Below are 12,021 nucleotides of genomic sequence, written 5' to 3'. Positions count from 1 at the left end.
CTGTAACCTCCCAAGCACAGCCAGCAGCCATGAGCCTGCCACTGGCCTAGGTGGCACGGAGCATTCTGTGACGTCACAAGCAAAGCCAGCTGCCAGGATCGTGCCACTGGCCTAGGAGGCACTGAGGCTGCTGTGGCCTCCCAAGCACAGCCAGCAGCCAAGAGCCTGTCACTGACCTCGGAGACACTGAGGCTGCTGTGACCTCACAAGCACAGCCAGCAGCCAAGGGCCTGCCACTGGCCTAGGAGGCACTCAGCCTGCTGTGACCTCACAAGCACAGCCAGCAGGTGGCGATGCACACTAACGTATGAGGCACTGAGGCTGCTGTGACCTCACAAGCACAGCCAGCAGCCATGAATCTGCCACAGGCCTCAGAGGCATTGCGGCTGCTGTGACCTCCCAAGCAGAGCCAGCAGCCATGAGACTGCCTCTGGCCTAGGAGGCACTCAGCCTTCTGTGATCTCACAACCACAGACAGCAGCCATGAGCCTGCCACTGGCCTAGGAGGTAATGAGGTTGCTGTGACCTCACAAGCACAGCCAGCAGCCAGGAGCCTGTCGCTGGCCTAGGAGACACTGAGGCTGCTGTGACCTCAGAAGCACAGCCAGCAGCCATGAGCCTGCGACTGGCCTAGGAGGCACTCAGGCTGCTCTGACCACACAAGTACAGCCAGCAGCCAGGAGCCTGCCACTTGCCGAGGAGACACTGAGGCTGCTGTGACCTCACAAGCACAGCCAGCAGCGGGGGCTACACATTAAATTATGAGGCACTGAGTCTGCTGTGATGTCACAAGCACGGCCAGCAGCCATGAGCCTGCCACTGGCCTAGGAGGCACTCAGGCTGCTGTGACCTCACAAGCACAGCCAGCAGGTGGCGCTGCACACTAACGTTTGAGGTACTGATGTTGCTGTGACCTCACAAGCACAGCCAGCAGTCAGGAACCTGCCACTGGCCTAGGAGGCACTCAGGCTGCTGTGACCTCACAAGCTCAGCCAGCAGCCAGGAGCCTGCCACTGGCCTAGGAGACACTGAGGCTGCTGTGACCTCACAAGCACAGCCAGCAGCCAGGAGCCTGTCGCTGGCCTAGGAGACACTGAGCCTGCTGTGAGCACTAAAACTCATCCAGCAGCCAAGAGCCTGCCACTGGCCTAGGAGGCAATCAGGATTCTGTGACGTCACAAGCACAGCCAGCTGCCAGGAGCCTGCCACTGGCCAAAGAGGCGCTGAGGCTGCTGTGGCCTCACAAGCAAATCCAGCAGTCATGAGCCTGCCACTGGCCTCGCAGGCACTGAGGCTGCTGTGACCTCACAAGCACAGCCAGCAGGTGGGGATGCACACTAAAGTATGAGGCACTGAGGCTGCTGCCTCCTCACAAGCACAGCCAGCCGCCAGGTGCCTGCCTCTGGCCTAGGAGGCACTGAGGCTGCTGTGACCTCACACGCACAGCCAGCAGCCATGAGCCTGTCGCTGGCCTAGGAGACACTGAGGCTGCTGTGACCACTCAAACTCATCCAGCAGCCAAGAGCCTGCCACTGGCCTAGGAGGCAATCAGGATTCTGTGACGTCACAAGCACAGGCAGCAGCCAGGAGCCTGCCACTGGCCAAAGAGGCGCTGAGGCTGCTGTGGCCTCACAAGCAAATCCAGCAGCCATGAGCCTGCCACTGGCCTCGCAGGCACTGAGGCTGCTGTGACCTCACAAGCACAGCCAGCAGGTGGGGATGCACACTAAAGTATGAGGCACTGAGGCTGCTGTGTCCTCACAAGCACAGCCAGCCGCCAGGTGCCTGCCTCTGGCCTAGCAGGCACTGAAGCTGCTGTGATCTCAAAAGCACAGCCAGCAGCCATGAGCCCGTCGCTGGCCTCGGAGGCAGTGAGGCTGCTGTGACCTCACAAGCACAGCCAGCAGCCAGGAGCCTGTCGCTGGCCTAGGAGACACTGAGGCTGCTGTGACCTCACAAGCATAGCCAGCAGGGGGCGCTGCTCATTACCCAGGGGGCACTGATGCTGCTGTGACCTGCCAAGCACAGCCAGCAGCCATGAGCCTGCCACTGGCCTAGGAGGCACTGAAGCTGCTGTGATCTCAAAAGCACAGCCAGCAGCCATGAGCCCATCGCTGGCCTAGGAGGCACTCAGGCTGCTGTGACCTCACAAGCTCAGCCAGCAGCCAGGAGCCTGCCACTGGCCTAGGAGACACTGATGCTGCTGTGACCTCACAAGCACAGCCAGCAGCCAGGAGCCTGTCGCTGGCCTAGGAGACACTGAGCCTGCTGTGAGCACTCAAACTCATCCAGCAGCCAAGAGCCTGCCACTGGCCTAGGAGGCAATCAGGATTCTGTGACGTCACAAGCACAGCCAGCTGCCAGGAGCCTGCCACTGGCCAAAGAGGCGCTGAGGCTGCTGTGGCCTCACAAGCAAATCCAGCAGTCATGAGCCTGCCACTGGCCTCGCAGGCACTGAGGCTGCTGTGACCTCACAAGCACAGCCAGCAGGTGGGGATGCACACTAAAGTATGAGGCACTGAGGCTGCTGTCTCCTCACAAGCACAGCCAGCCGCCAGGTGCCTGCCTCTGGCCTAGGAGGCACTGAGGCTGCTGTGACCTCACACGCACAGCCAGCAGCCATGAGCCTGTCGCTGGCCTAGGAGACACTGAGGCTGCTGTGACCACTCAAACTCATCCAGCAGCCAAGAGCCTGCCACTGGCCTAGGAGGCAATCAGGATTTTGTGACGTCACAAGCACAGGCAGCAGCCAGGAGCCTGCCACTGGCCAAAGAGGCGCTGAGGCTGCTGTGGCCTCACAAGCAAATCCAGCAGCCATGAGCCTGCCACTGGCCTCGCAGGCACTGAGGCTGCTGTGACCTCACAAGCACAGCCAGCAGGTGGGGATGCACACTAAAGTATGAGGCACTGAGGCTGCTGTGTCCTCACAAGCACAGCCAGCCGCCAGGTGCCTGCCTCTGGCCTAGCAGGCACTGAAGCTGCTGTGATCTCAAAAGCACAGCCAGCAGCCAGGAGCCCGTCGCTGGCCTCGGAGGCACTGAGGCTGCTGTGACCTCACAAGCACAGCCAGCAGCCAGGAGCCTGTCGCTGGCCTAGGAGACACTGAGGCTGCTGTGACCTCACAAGCACAGCCAGCAGGGGGCGCTGCTCATTACCCAGGGGGCACTGATGCTGCTGTGACCTGCCAAGCACAGCCAGCAGCCATGAGCCTGCCACTGGCCTAGGAGGCACTGAAGCTGCTGTGATCTCAAAAGCACAGCCAGCAGCCATGAGCCCATCGCTGGCCTCGGAGGCACTGAGGCTGCTGTGACCTCACAAGCACAGCCAGCAGCCATGAGCCTGCCCCTGGCCTAGGAGGCACGGAGGATTCTGTGACGTCACAAGCACAGCCAGCAGGGGGCGCTGCTCATTACCCAGGGGGCACTGATGCTGCTGTGACCTGCCAAGCACAGCCAGCAGCCATGAGCCTGCCACTGTCCTAGGAGGCACTGAGGCTGCTGTGAGCTCACAAGCACAGCCAGCAGCCAGCAGCCTGCCACTGGCCTAGGAGGCAGTCAGCCTCCTGTAACCTCCCAAGCACAGCCAGCAGCCATGAGCCTGCCACTGGCCTAGGTGGCACGGAGCATTCTGTGACGTCACAAGCACAGCCAGCTGCCAGGATCGTGCCACTGGCCTAGGAGGCAGTGAGGCTGCTGTGGCCTCCCAAGCACAGCCAGCAGCAATGAGCCTGCCACTGGCCTAGGAGGCACTGAGGCTGCTGTGACCACACAAGCACAGCCAGGAGCCAGGAGCCTGTCGCTGGCCTAGGAGACACTGAGGCTGCTGTGACCTCCCAAGCACAGCCAGCAGCCATGAGCCTGCCACTAGCCTAAGAGGCACTCAGGCCGCTGTGACTTCACAAGCACAGCCAACAGCCATGAGCCTGCCACTGGCCTAGGAGGCAATCAGGTTGCTGTGACCTCACAAGCACAGCCAGCAGGTGGCGCTGCACACTAACGTTTGAGGCACTGAGGCTGCTGTGACCTCAGAAGCACAGTCAGTAGGCAGGAGCCTGCCAGTGGCCTAGGAAGCACTGAGGCTGCTGTGACGTCACAAGCACAGCCAGCAGCCATGAGCCTGCCACTGGCCTAGGAGGCACTGAGGCTGCTGTGACCACACAAGCACAGCCAGCAGCCAGGAGCCTGCCACTGGCTTAAGAGGCACGGAAGCTGCTGTGACCTCACAAGCACAGCCAGCAGCCATGAGCCTGCCACTGGCCTTGGAAGCACTGAGGCTGCTGTGACCTCACAAGCACAGGCAGCAGCCATGAGCCTGCCACTGGCCTACGAGGCACTCAGACTGCTGTGACTACACAAGCACAGCCAGCAGCCAGGAGCCTGCCAGTGGCCTAGGAGACACTCAGGCTGCTGTGACGTCACAAGCACAGCCAGCAGCCATGAGCCTGCCACTGGCCTAGGAGGCACTGAGGCTGCTGGGACCACACAAGCACAGACAGCAGTCAGGAGCCTGCCTCTGTCCTAGGAGGCACGGAGGATTCTGTGACGTCACAAGTACAGCCAGCTGCCATGAGCCTGCCACTGGCCTAGGAGACAGTTAGGCTGCTGTGACCTCACAAGCACAGCCAGCAGCCAGGAGCCTGCCACTGGCCTAGGAGGCACTCAGCCTGCTGTGACCTCACAAGCACAGCCAGCAGGTGGCGCTGCACACTAACGTATGAGGCACTGAGGCTGCTGTGACCTCACAAGCACAGCCAGCAGCCATGAATCTGCCACAGGCCTCAGAGGCATTGCGGCTGCTGTGACCTCACAAGCAGAGCCAGCAGGCATGAGACTGCCTCTGGCCTAGGAGGCACTCAGCCTGCTGTGATCTCACAAGCTCAGCCAGCAGGCATGAGCCTGCCACTGGCCTAGGAGGTAATGAGGTTGCTGTGACCTCACAAGCACAGCCAGCAGCCAGGAGCCTGTCGCTGGCCTAGGAGACACTGAGGCTGCTGTGACCTCAGAAGCACAGCCAGCAGCCATGAGCCTGCGACTGGCCTAGGAGGCACTCAGGCTGCTCTGACCACACAAGTACAGCCAGCAGCCAGGAGCCTGCCACTTGCCGAGGAGACACTGAGGCTGCTGTGACCTCAGAAGCACAGCCAGCAGCGGGGGCTACACATTAAATTATGAGGCACTGAGTCTGCTGTGATGTCACAAGCACGGCCAGCAGCCATGAGCCTGCCACTGGCCTAGGAGGCACTCAGGCTGCTGTGACCTCACAAGCACAGCCAGCAGGTGGCGCTGCACACTAACGTTTGAGGTACTGGTGTTGCTGTGACCTCACAAGCACAGCCAGCAGTCAGGAACCTGCCACTGGCCTAGGAGACACTGAGGCTGCTGTGACCACTAAAACTCATCCAGCAGCCAAGAGCCTGCCACTGGCCTAGGAGGCAATCAGGATTCTGTGACGTCACAAGCACAGCCAGCTGCCAGGAGCCTGCCACTGGCCAAAGAGGCGCTGAGGCTGCTGTGGCCTCACAAGCAAATCCAGCAGCCATGAGCCTGCCACTGGCCTCACAGGCACTGAGGCTGCTGTGACCTCACAAGCACAGCCAGCAGGTGGGGATTCACACTAAAGTATGAGGCACTGAGGCTGCTCTCTCCTCACAAGCACAGCCAGCCGCCAGGTGCCTGCCTCTGGCCTAGGAGGCACTGAGGCTGCTGTGACCTCACAAGCACAGCCAGCAGCCAGGAGCCTGTCGCTGGCATAGGAGACACTGAGGCTGCTGTGAGCACTAAAACTCATCCAGCAGCCAAGAGCCTGCCACTGGCCTAGGAGGCAATCAGGATTCTGTGACGTCACAAGCACAGCCCGCTGCCAGGAGCCTGCCACTGGCCAAAGAGGCGCTGAGGCTGCTGTGGCCTCACAAGCAAATCCAGCAGCCATGAGCCTGCCACTGGCCTCGCAGGCACTGAGGCTGCTGTGACCTCACAAGCACAGCCAGCAGGTGGGGATGCACACTAAAGTATGAGGCACTGAGGCTGCTGTCTCCTCACAAGCACAGCCAGCCGCCAGGTGCCTGCCTCTGGCCTAGGAGGCACTGAAGCTGCTGTGACCTCACACGCACAGCCAGCAGCCATGAGCCTGTCGCTGGCCTAGGAGACACTGAGGCTGCTGTGACCACTCAAACTCATCCAGCAGCCAAGAGCCTGCCACTGGCCTAGGAGGCAATCAGGATTTTGTGACGTCACAAGCACAGGCAGCAGCCAGGAGCCTGCCACTGGCCAAAGAGGCGCTGAGGCTGCTGTGGCCTCACAAGCAAATCCAGCAGCCATGAGCCTGCCACTGGCCTCGCAGGCACTGAGGCTGCTGTGACCTCACAAGCACAGCCAGCAGGTGGGGATGCACACTAAAGTATGAGGCACTGAGGCTGCTGTGTCCTCACAAGCACAGCCAGCCGCCAGGTGCCTGCCTCTGGCCTAGCAGGCACTGAAGCTGCTGTGATCTCAAAAGCACAGCCAGCAGCCATGAGCCCGTCGCTGGCCTCGGAGGCACTGAGGCTGCTGTGACCTCACAAGCACAGCCAGCAGCCAGTAGCCTGTCGCTGGCCTAGGAGACACTGAGGCTGCTGTGACCTCACAAGCACAGCCAGCAGGGGGCGCTGCTCATTACCCAGGGGGCACTGATGCTGCTGTGACCTGCCAAGCACAGCCAGCAGCCATGAGCCTGCCACTGGCCTAGGAGGCACTGAAGCTGCTGTGATCTCAAAAGCACAGCCAGCAGCCATGAGCCCATCGCTGGCCTCGGAGGCACTGAGGCTGCTGTGACCTCACAAGCACAGCCAGCAGCCATGAGCCTGCCCCTGGCCTAGGAGGCACGGAGGATTCTGTGACGTCACAAGCACAGGCAGCAGGGGGCGCTGCTCATTACCCAGGGGGCACTGATGCTGCTGTGACCTGCCAAGCACAGCCAGCAGCCATGAGCCTGCCACTGTCCTAGGAGGCACTGAGGCTGCTGTGAGCTCACAAGCACAGCCAGCAGCCAGGAGCCTGCCACTGGCCTAGGAGGCAGTCAGCCTCCTGTAACCTCCCAAGCACAGCCAGCAGCCATGAGCCTGCCACTGGCCTAGGTGGCACGGAGCATTCTGTGACGTCACAAGCACAGCCAGCTGCCAGGATCGTGCCACTGGCCTAGGAGGCAGTGAGGCTGCTGTGGCCTCCCAAGCACAGCCAGCAGCAATGAGCCTGCCACTGGCCTAGGAGGCACTGAGGCTGCTGTGACTTCACAAGCACAGCCAACAGCCATGAGCCTGCCACTGGCCTAGGAGGCAATCAGGTTGCTGTGACCTCACAAGCACAGCCAGCAGGTGGCGCTGCACACTAACGTTTGAGGCACTGAGGCTGCTGTGACCTCAGAAGCACAGTCAGTAGGCAGGAGCCTGCCAGTGGCCTAGGAAGCACTGAGGCTGCTGTGACGTCACAAGCACAGCCAGCAGCCATGAGCCTGCCACTGGCCTAGGAGGCACTGAGGCTGCTGTGACCACACAAGCACAGCCAGCAGCCAGGAGCCTGCCACTGGCTTAAGAGGCACGGAAGCTGCTGTGACCTCACAAGCACAGCCAGCAGCCATGAGCCTGCCACTGGCCTTGGAAGCACTGAGGCTGCTGTGACCTCACAAGCACAGGCAGCAGCCATGAGCCTGCCACTGGCCTACGAGGCACTCAGACTGCTGTGACTACACAAGCACAGCCAGCAGCCAGGAGCCTGCCAGTGGCCTAGGAAGCACTGAGGCTGCTGTGACGTCACAAGCACAGCCAGCAGCCATGAGCCTGCCACTGGCCTAGGAGGCACTGAGGCTGCTGGGACCACACAAGCACAGACAGCAGTCAGGAGCCTGCCTCTGTCCTAGGAGGCACGGAGGATTCTGTGACGTCACAAGTACAGCCAGCTGCCATGAGCCTGCCACTGGCCTAGGAGACAGTTAGGCTGCTGTGACCTCACAAGCACAGCCAGCAGCCAGGAGCCTGCCACTGGCCTAGGAGGCACTCAGCCTGCTGTGACCTCACAAGCACAGCCAGCAGGTGGCGATGCACACTAACGTATGAGGCACTGAGGCTGCTGTGACCTCACAAGCACAGCCAGCAGCCATGAATCTGCCACAGGCCTCAGAGGCATTGCGGCTGCTGTGACCTCACAAGCAGAGCCAGCAGCCATGAGACTGCCTCTGGCCTAGGAGGCACTCAGCCTGCTGTGATCTCACAAGCTCAGCCAGCAGCCATGAGCCTGCCACTGGCCTAGGAGGTAATGAGGTTGCTGTGACCTCACAAGCACAGCCAGCAGCCAGGAGCCTGTCGCTGGCCTAGGAGACACTGAGGCTGCTGTGACCTCAGAAGCACAGCCAGCAGCCATGAGCCTGCGACTGGCCTAGGAGGCACTCAGGCTGCTCTGACCACACAAGTACAGCCAGCAGCCAGGAGCCTGCCACTGGCCAAAGAGGCACTTATTCTGCTGTGAACTCACAAGCACAGCCAGCAGCCAGGAGCCTCCCAGTGGCCTAGGAGGCACTCAGGCTGCTGTGACCTCACAAGCACGGCCAGCAGCCATGAGCCTGCCACGGGCCTAGGAGGCACTGAGGCTGCTGTGACCTCACAAGCACAGCCAGCAGCCAGGAGCCCGTCACTGGCCTCGGAGGCACTGAGGCTGCGGTGACCTCACAAGCACAGCCAGCAGCCAGGAGCCTGTCGCTGGCCTAGGAGACACTGAGGCTGCTGTGAACTCACAAGCACAGCCAGCAGGTGGCGCTGCACACTAACGATTGAGGCACTGAGGCTGCTGTGACCACACAAGCACAGCCAGCAGCCATGAACCTGCCACTGGCCTAGGAAGCACTGAGGCTGCTGTGACGTCACAAGCACAGCCAGCAGCCAGGAGCCTGCCACTGGCCTAGGAGGCACTGAGGCTGCTGTGACCTCACAAGCTCAGCCAGCAGCCAGGAGCCTGCCACTGGCCTAGGAAGCCTTCAACCTGCTGGGACCTCAAAAGCACAGGCAGCAGCCATGAGCCTGCCACTGGCCTTGGAAGCACTGAGGCTGCTGTGACCTCACAAGCACAGGCAACAGCCATGAGCCTGTCGCTGGCCTAGGAGGCTCTGAGGCTGCTCTGCCCTTACAAGCTCAGCCAGCAGGTGGCGCAGCACACTAATGTTTGAGGCACTGATGCTGCTGTGACGTCACAAGCACAGCCAGCAGGCAGGAGCCTGCCACTGGCCTAGGAGGCACTCAGGCTGCTGTGACCTCACAAGTACAGCCAGCAGCCAGGAGCCTGCCATTTGCCGAGGAGGCACTGAGGCTGCTGTGACCTCACAAGCACAGCCAGCAGCTGGGGCTACACATTAAATTATGAGGCACTGAGTCTGCTGTGATGTCACAAGCACGGCCAGCAGCCATGAGCCTGCCACTGGCCTAGGAGGCACTGAGGCTGCTGTGACCTCACAAGCAGAGCCAGCAGGTGGCGCTGCACACTAACGTTTGAGGTACTGATGTTGCTGTGACCTCCCAAGCACAGCCAGCAGGCATGAGCCTGCCACTGGCCTAGGAGGCACTCAGGCTGCTGTGACCTCACAAGCACAGACAGCAGCCAGGAACCTGCCACTGGCCTCGGAGGCACACAGGCTGCTGTGACCTCACAAGCAGAGCCAGCCACCAGGTGCCTGCCTCTGGCCTAGGAGGCACTGATGCTGCTGGGAACTCACAAGCACAGCCAGCAGCCAGGAGCCAGCCACTTGCCAAAGAGGCACTGAGGCTGCTGTGACCTCCCAAGCACAGCCAGCAGCCATGAGCCTGCCACTGGCCTATGAGGCACTGAGGCTGCTGTGATCTCACAACACAGCCAACAGCCATGAGCCTGCCACTGGCCTAGGAGGCACTGAGGCTGCTGTGACCTCACAAGCACAGCCAGCAGGTGGCGCTGCACACTAACGTTTGAGGCACTGAGGCTGCTGTGACCTCACAAGCACAGCCAGCAGCCAGGAGCCTGCCACTGCCCTCGGAGGCACTCAGGCTGCTGTGACCTCACAAGCACAGCCAGCAGCCAGGAGCCTGCCAGTGGCCTAGGAGGCACTGAGGCTGCTGTGACCTCACAAGCACGGCCAGCAGCCATGAGCCTGCTACTGGCCTAGGAGGCACTGAGGCTGCTGTGAACTCACAAGCACAGCCAACAGGCAGGAGCCTGTCGCTGGCGTAGGAGACACTGAGGCTGCTGTGACCTCACAAGCACAGCCAGCAGGCATGAGAATGCCACTGGCCTAGGAGACACTGAGCCTGTTGTGATCTAACAAGCACACCTAGCAGGGGGCGCTGCACACTAACGGTTGAGGCGCTGAGGCTGCTGTGACCTCACAAGCACAGCCAGCTGCCAGGAGCCTGCCAGTGGCTGAGAGGCACTCAGGCTGCTGTGACCTCACAAGCACAGCCAGCAGCCATGAGCCTGCGACTGGCCTAGGAGGCACTCAGCCTGCTCTGACCTCACAAGTACAGCCAGCAGCCAGGAGCCTGCCACTTGCCACGGAGGCACTGAGGCTGCTGTGAGCTCACAAGCACAGCCAGCAGTGGGGGCTACATATTAAATTATGAGGCACTGAGTCTGCTGTGATGTCACAATCACGGCCAGCAACCATGAGCCTGCCACTGGCTTAGGAGGCACTCAGGCTGCTGTGACCTCACAAGCACAGCCAGCAGGTGGCGCAGCACACTAACGTTTGAGGTACTGATGTTGCTGTGACCTCACAAGCACAGCCAGCAGCCATGAGCCTGCCACTGGCCTAGGAGGCACTGAGGTTGCCGTGACCACTCAAAGTCAGCCAGCAGCCAAGAGCCTGCCACTGGCCTAGGAGGCACGGAGGATTCTGTGACGTCACAAGCACAAGCAGCAGCCAGGAGCCTACCACTGGCCAAAGAGGCACTGAGGCTGCTGTGGCCTCACAAGCACAGCCAGCATCCATGAGCTTGCCACTGGCCTAGGAGGCACTCACGGAGCTGCAAACTCACAAGCACAGCCAGCAGCCAGGAGCCTGCCACTGGCCTAGGAGGCACTGAGCCTGCTGTGATCTCACAAGCACAGCCAGCAGGTAGGGCTGCACACTAAAGTATGAGGCACTGAGGCTGCTGTGACCTCACAAGCACAGCCAGCAGCCATGAGCCGGCCACTGGTCTTGGAGGCACTCAGCCTGCTGTGATCTCACAAACACAGCCAACAGCCATGAGCCTGGTACTGGACTAGGAGGCACTCAGGCTGCTGTGACCTCACAAGCACAGCCAGCAGGTGGCGCTGCACACTAACGCTTGAGGCACTGAGGCTGCTGTGACCTCACAAGTACAGCCAGCAGCCATGAGCCTGCCACTGCCCTCGGAGGCACTGAGGCTGCTGTGACCTCACAAGCACAGTCAGCAGCCAGCCACTGGCCTAGGAGGCACGGAGGCTGCTGTGACCTCACAAGCACAGCCAGCAGCCAGGAGCCTGCCACTGGCCTAGGAGGCACTGAGGCTTCTGTGACCTCACAAGCACAGCCAACAGGAGGCGCTGCACACTAAAGTATGAGGCACTGAGGCTGCTGTGACCTCACAAGCACAGCCAGCAGCCAGGAGCCTGCCACTGGCCTAGGAGGCACTGAGGCTGCTGTGACCACACAAGCACAGCCAGCAGCCAGGAGCATGCGACTGGCCTAGGAGGCACTGAGACTGCTGTGACCTGCCAAGCACAGCCAGCAGCCATGAGCCTGCCACTGGCCTAGGAGGCACTGAGGCTTCTGTGACCTCACAAGCACAGCCAACAGGAGGCGCTGCACTCTAACGTATGAGACACTGAGGCTGCTGTGACCTCCCAAGCACAGCCAGCAGCCATGAACCTGCCAGTGGCCTAGGAAGTACTGAGGCTGCTGTGACGTCACAAGCACAGCCAGCAGCCATGAGCGTGCCACTGGCCAAAGAGGCACTCAGGCAGCTGCGACCTCACAAGCACATCCACCAGGCATGAGCCTGCCACT

The sequence above is a fragment of the Dromaius novaehollandiae genome, chromosome 6 (assembly GCF_036370855.1).
Source record: "Dromaius novaehollandiae isolate bDroNov1 chromosome 6, bDroNov1.hap1, whole genome shotgun sequence".
Classification (NCBI taxonomy): domain Eukaryota; kingdom Metazoa; phylum Chordata; class Aves; order Casuariiformes; family Dromaiidae; genus Dromaius; species Dromaius novaehollandiae.
Note: the sequence above shows the minus strand (reverse complement) of the source record.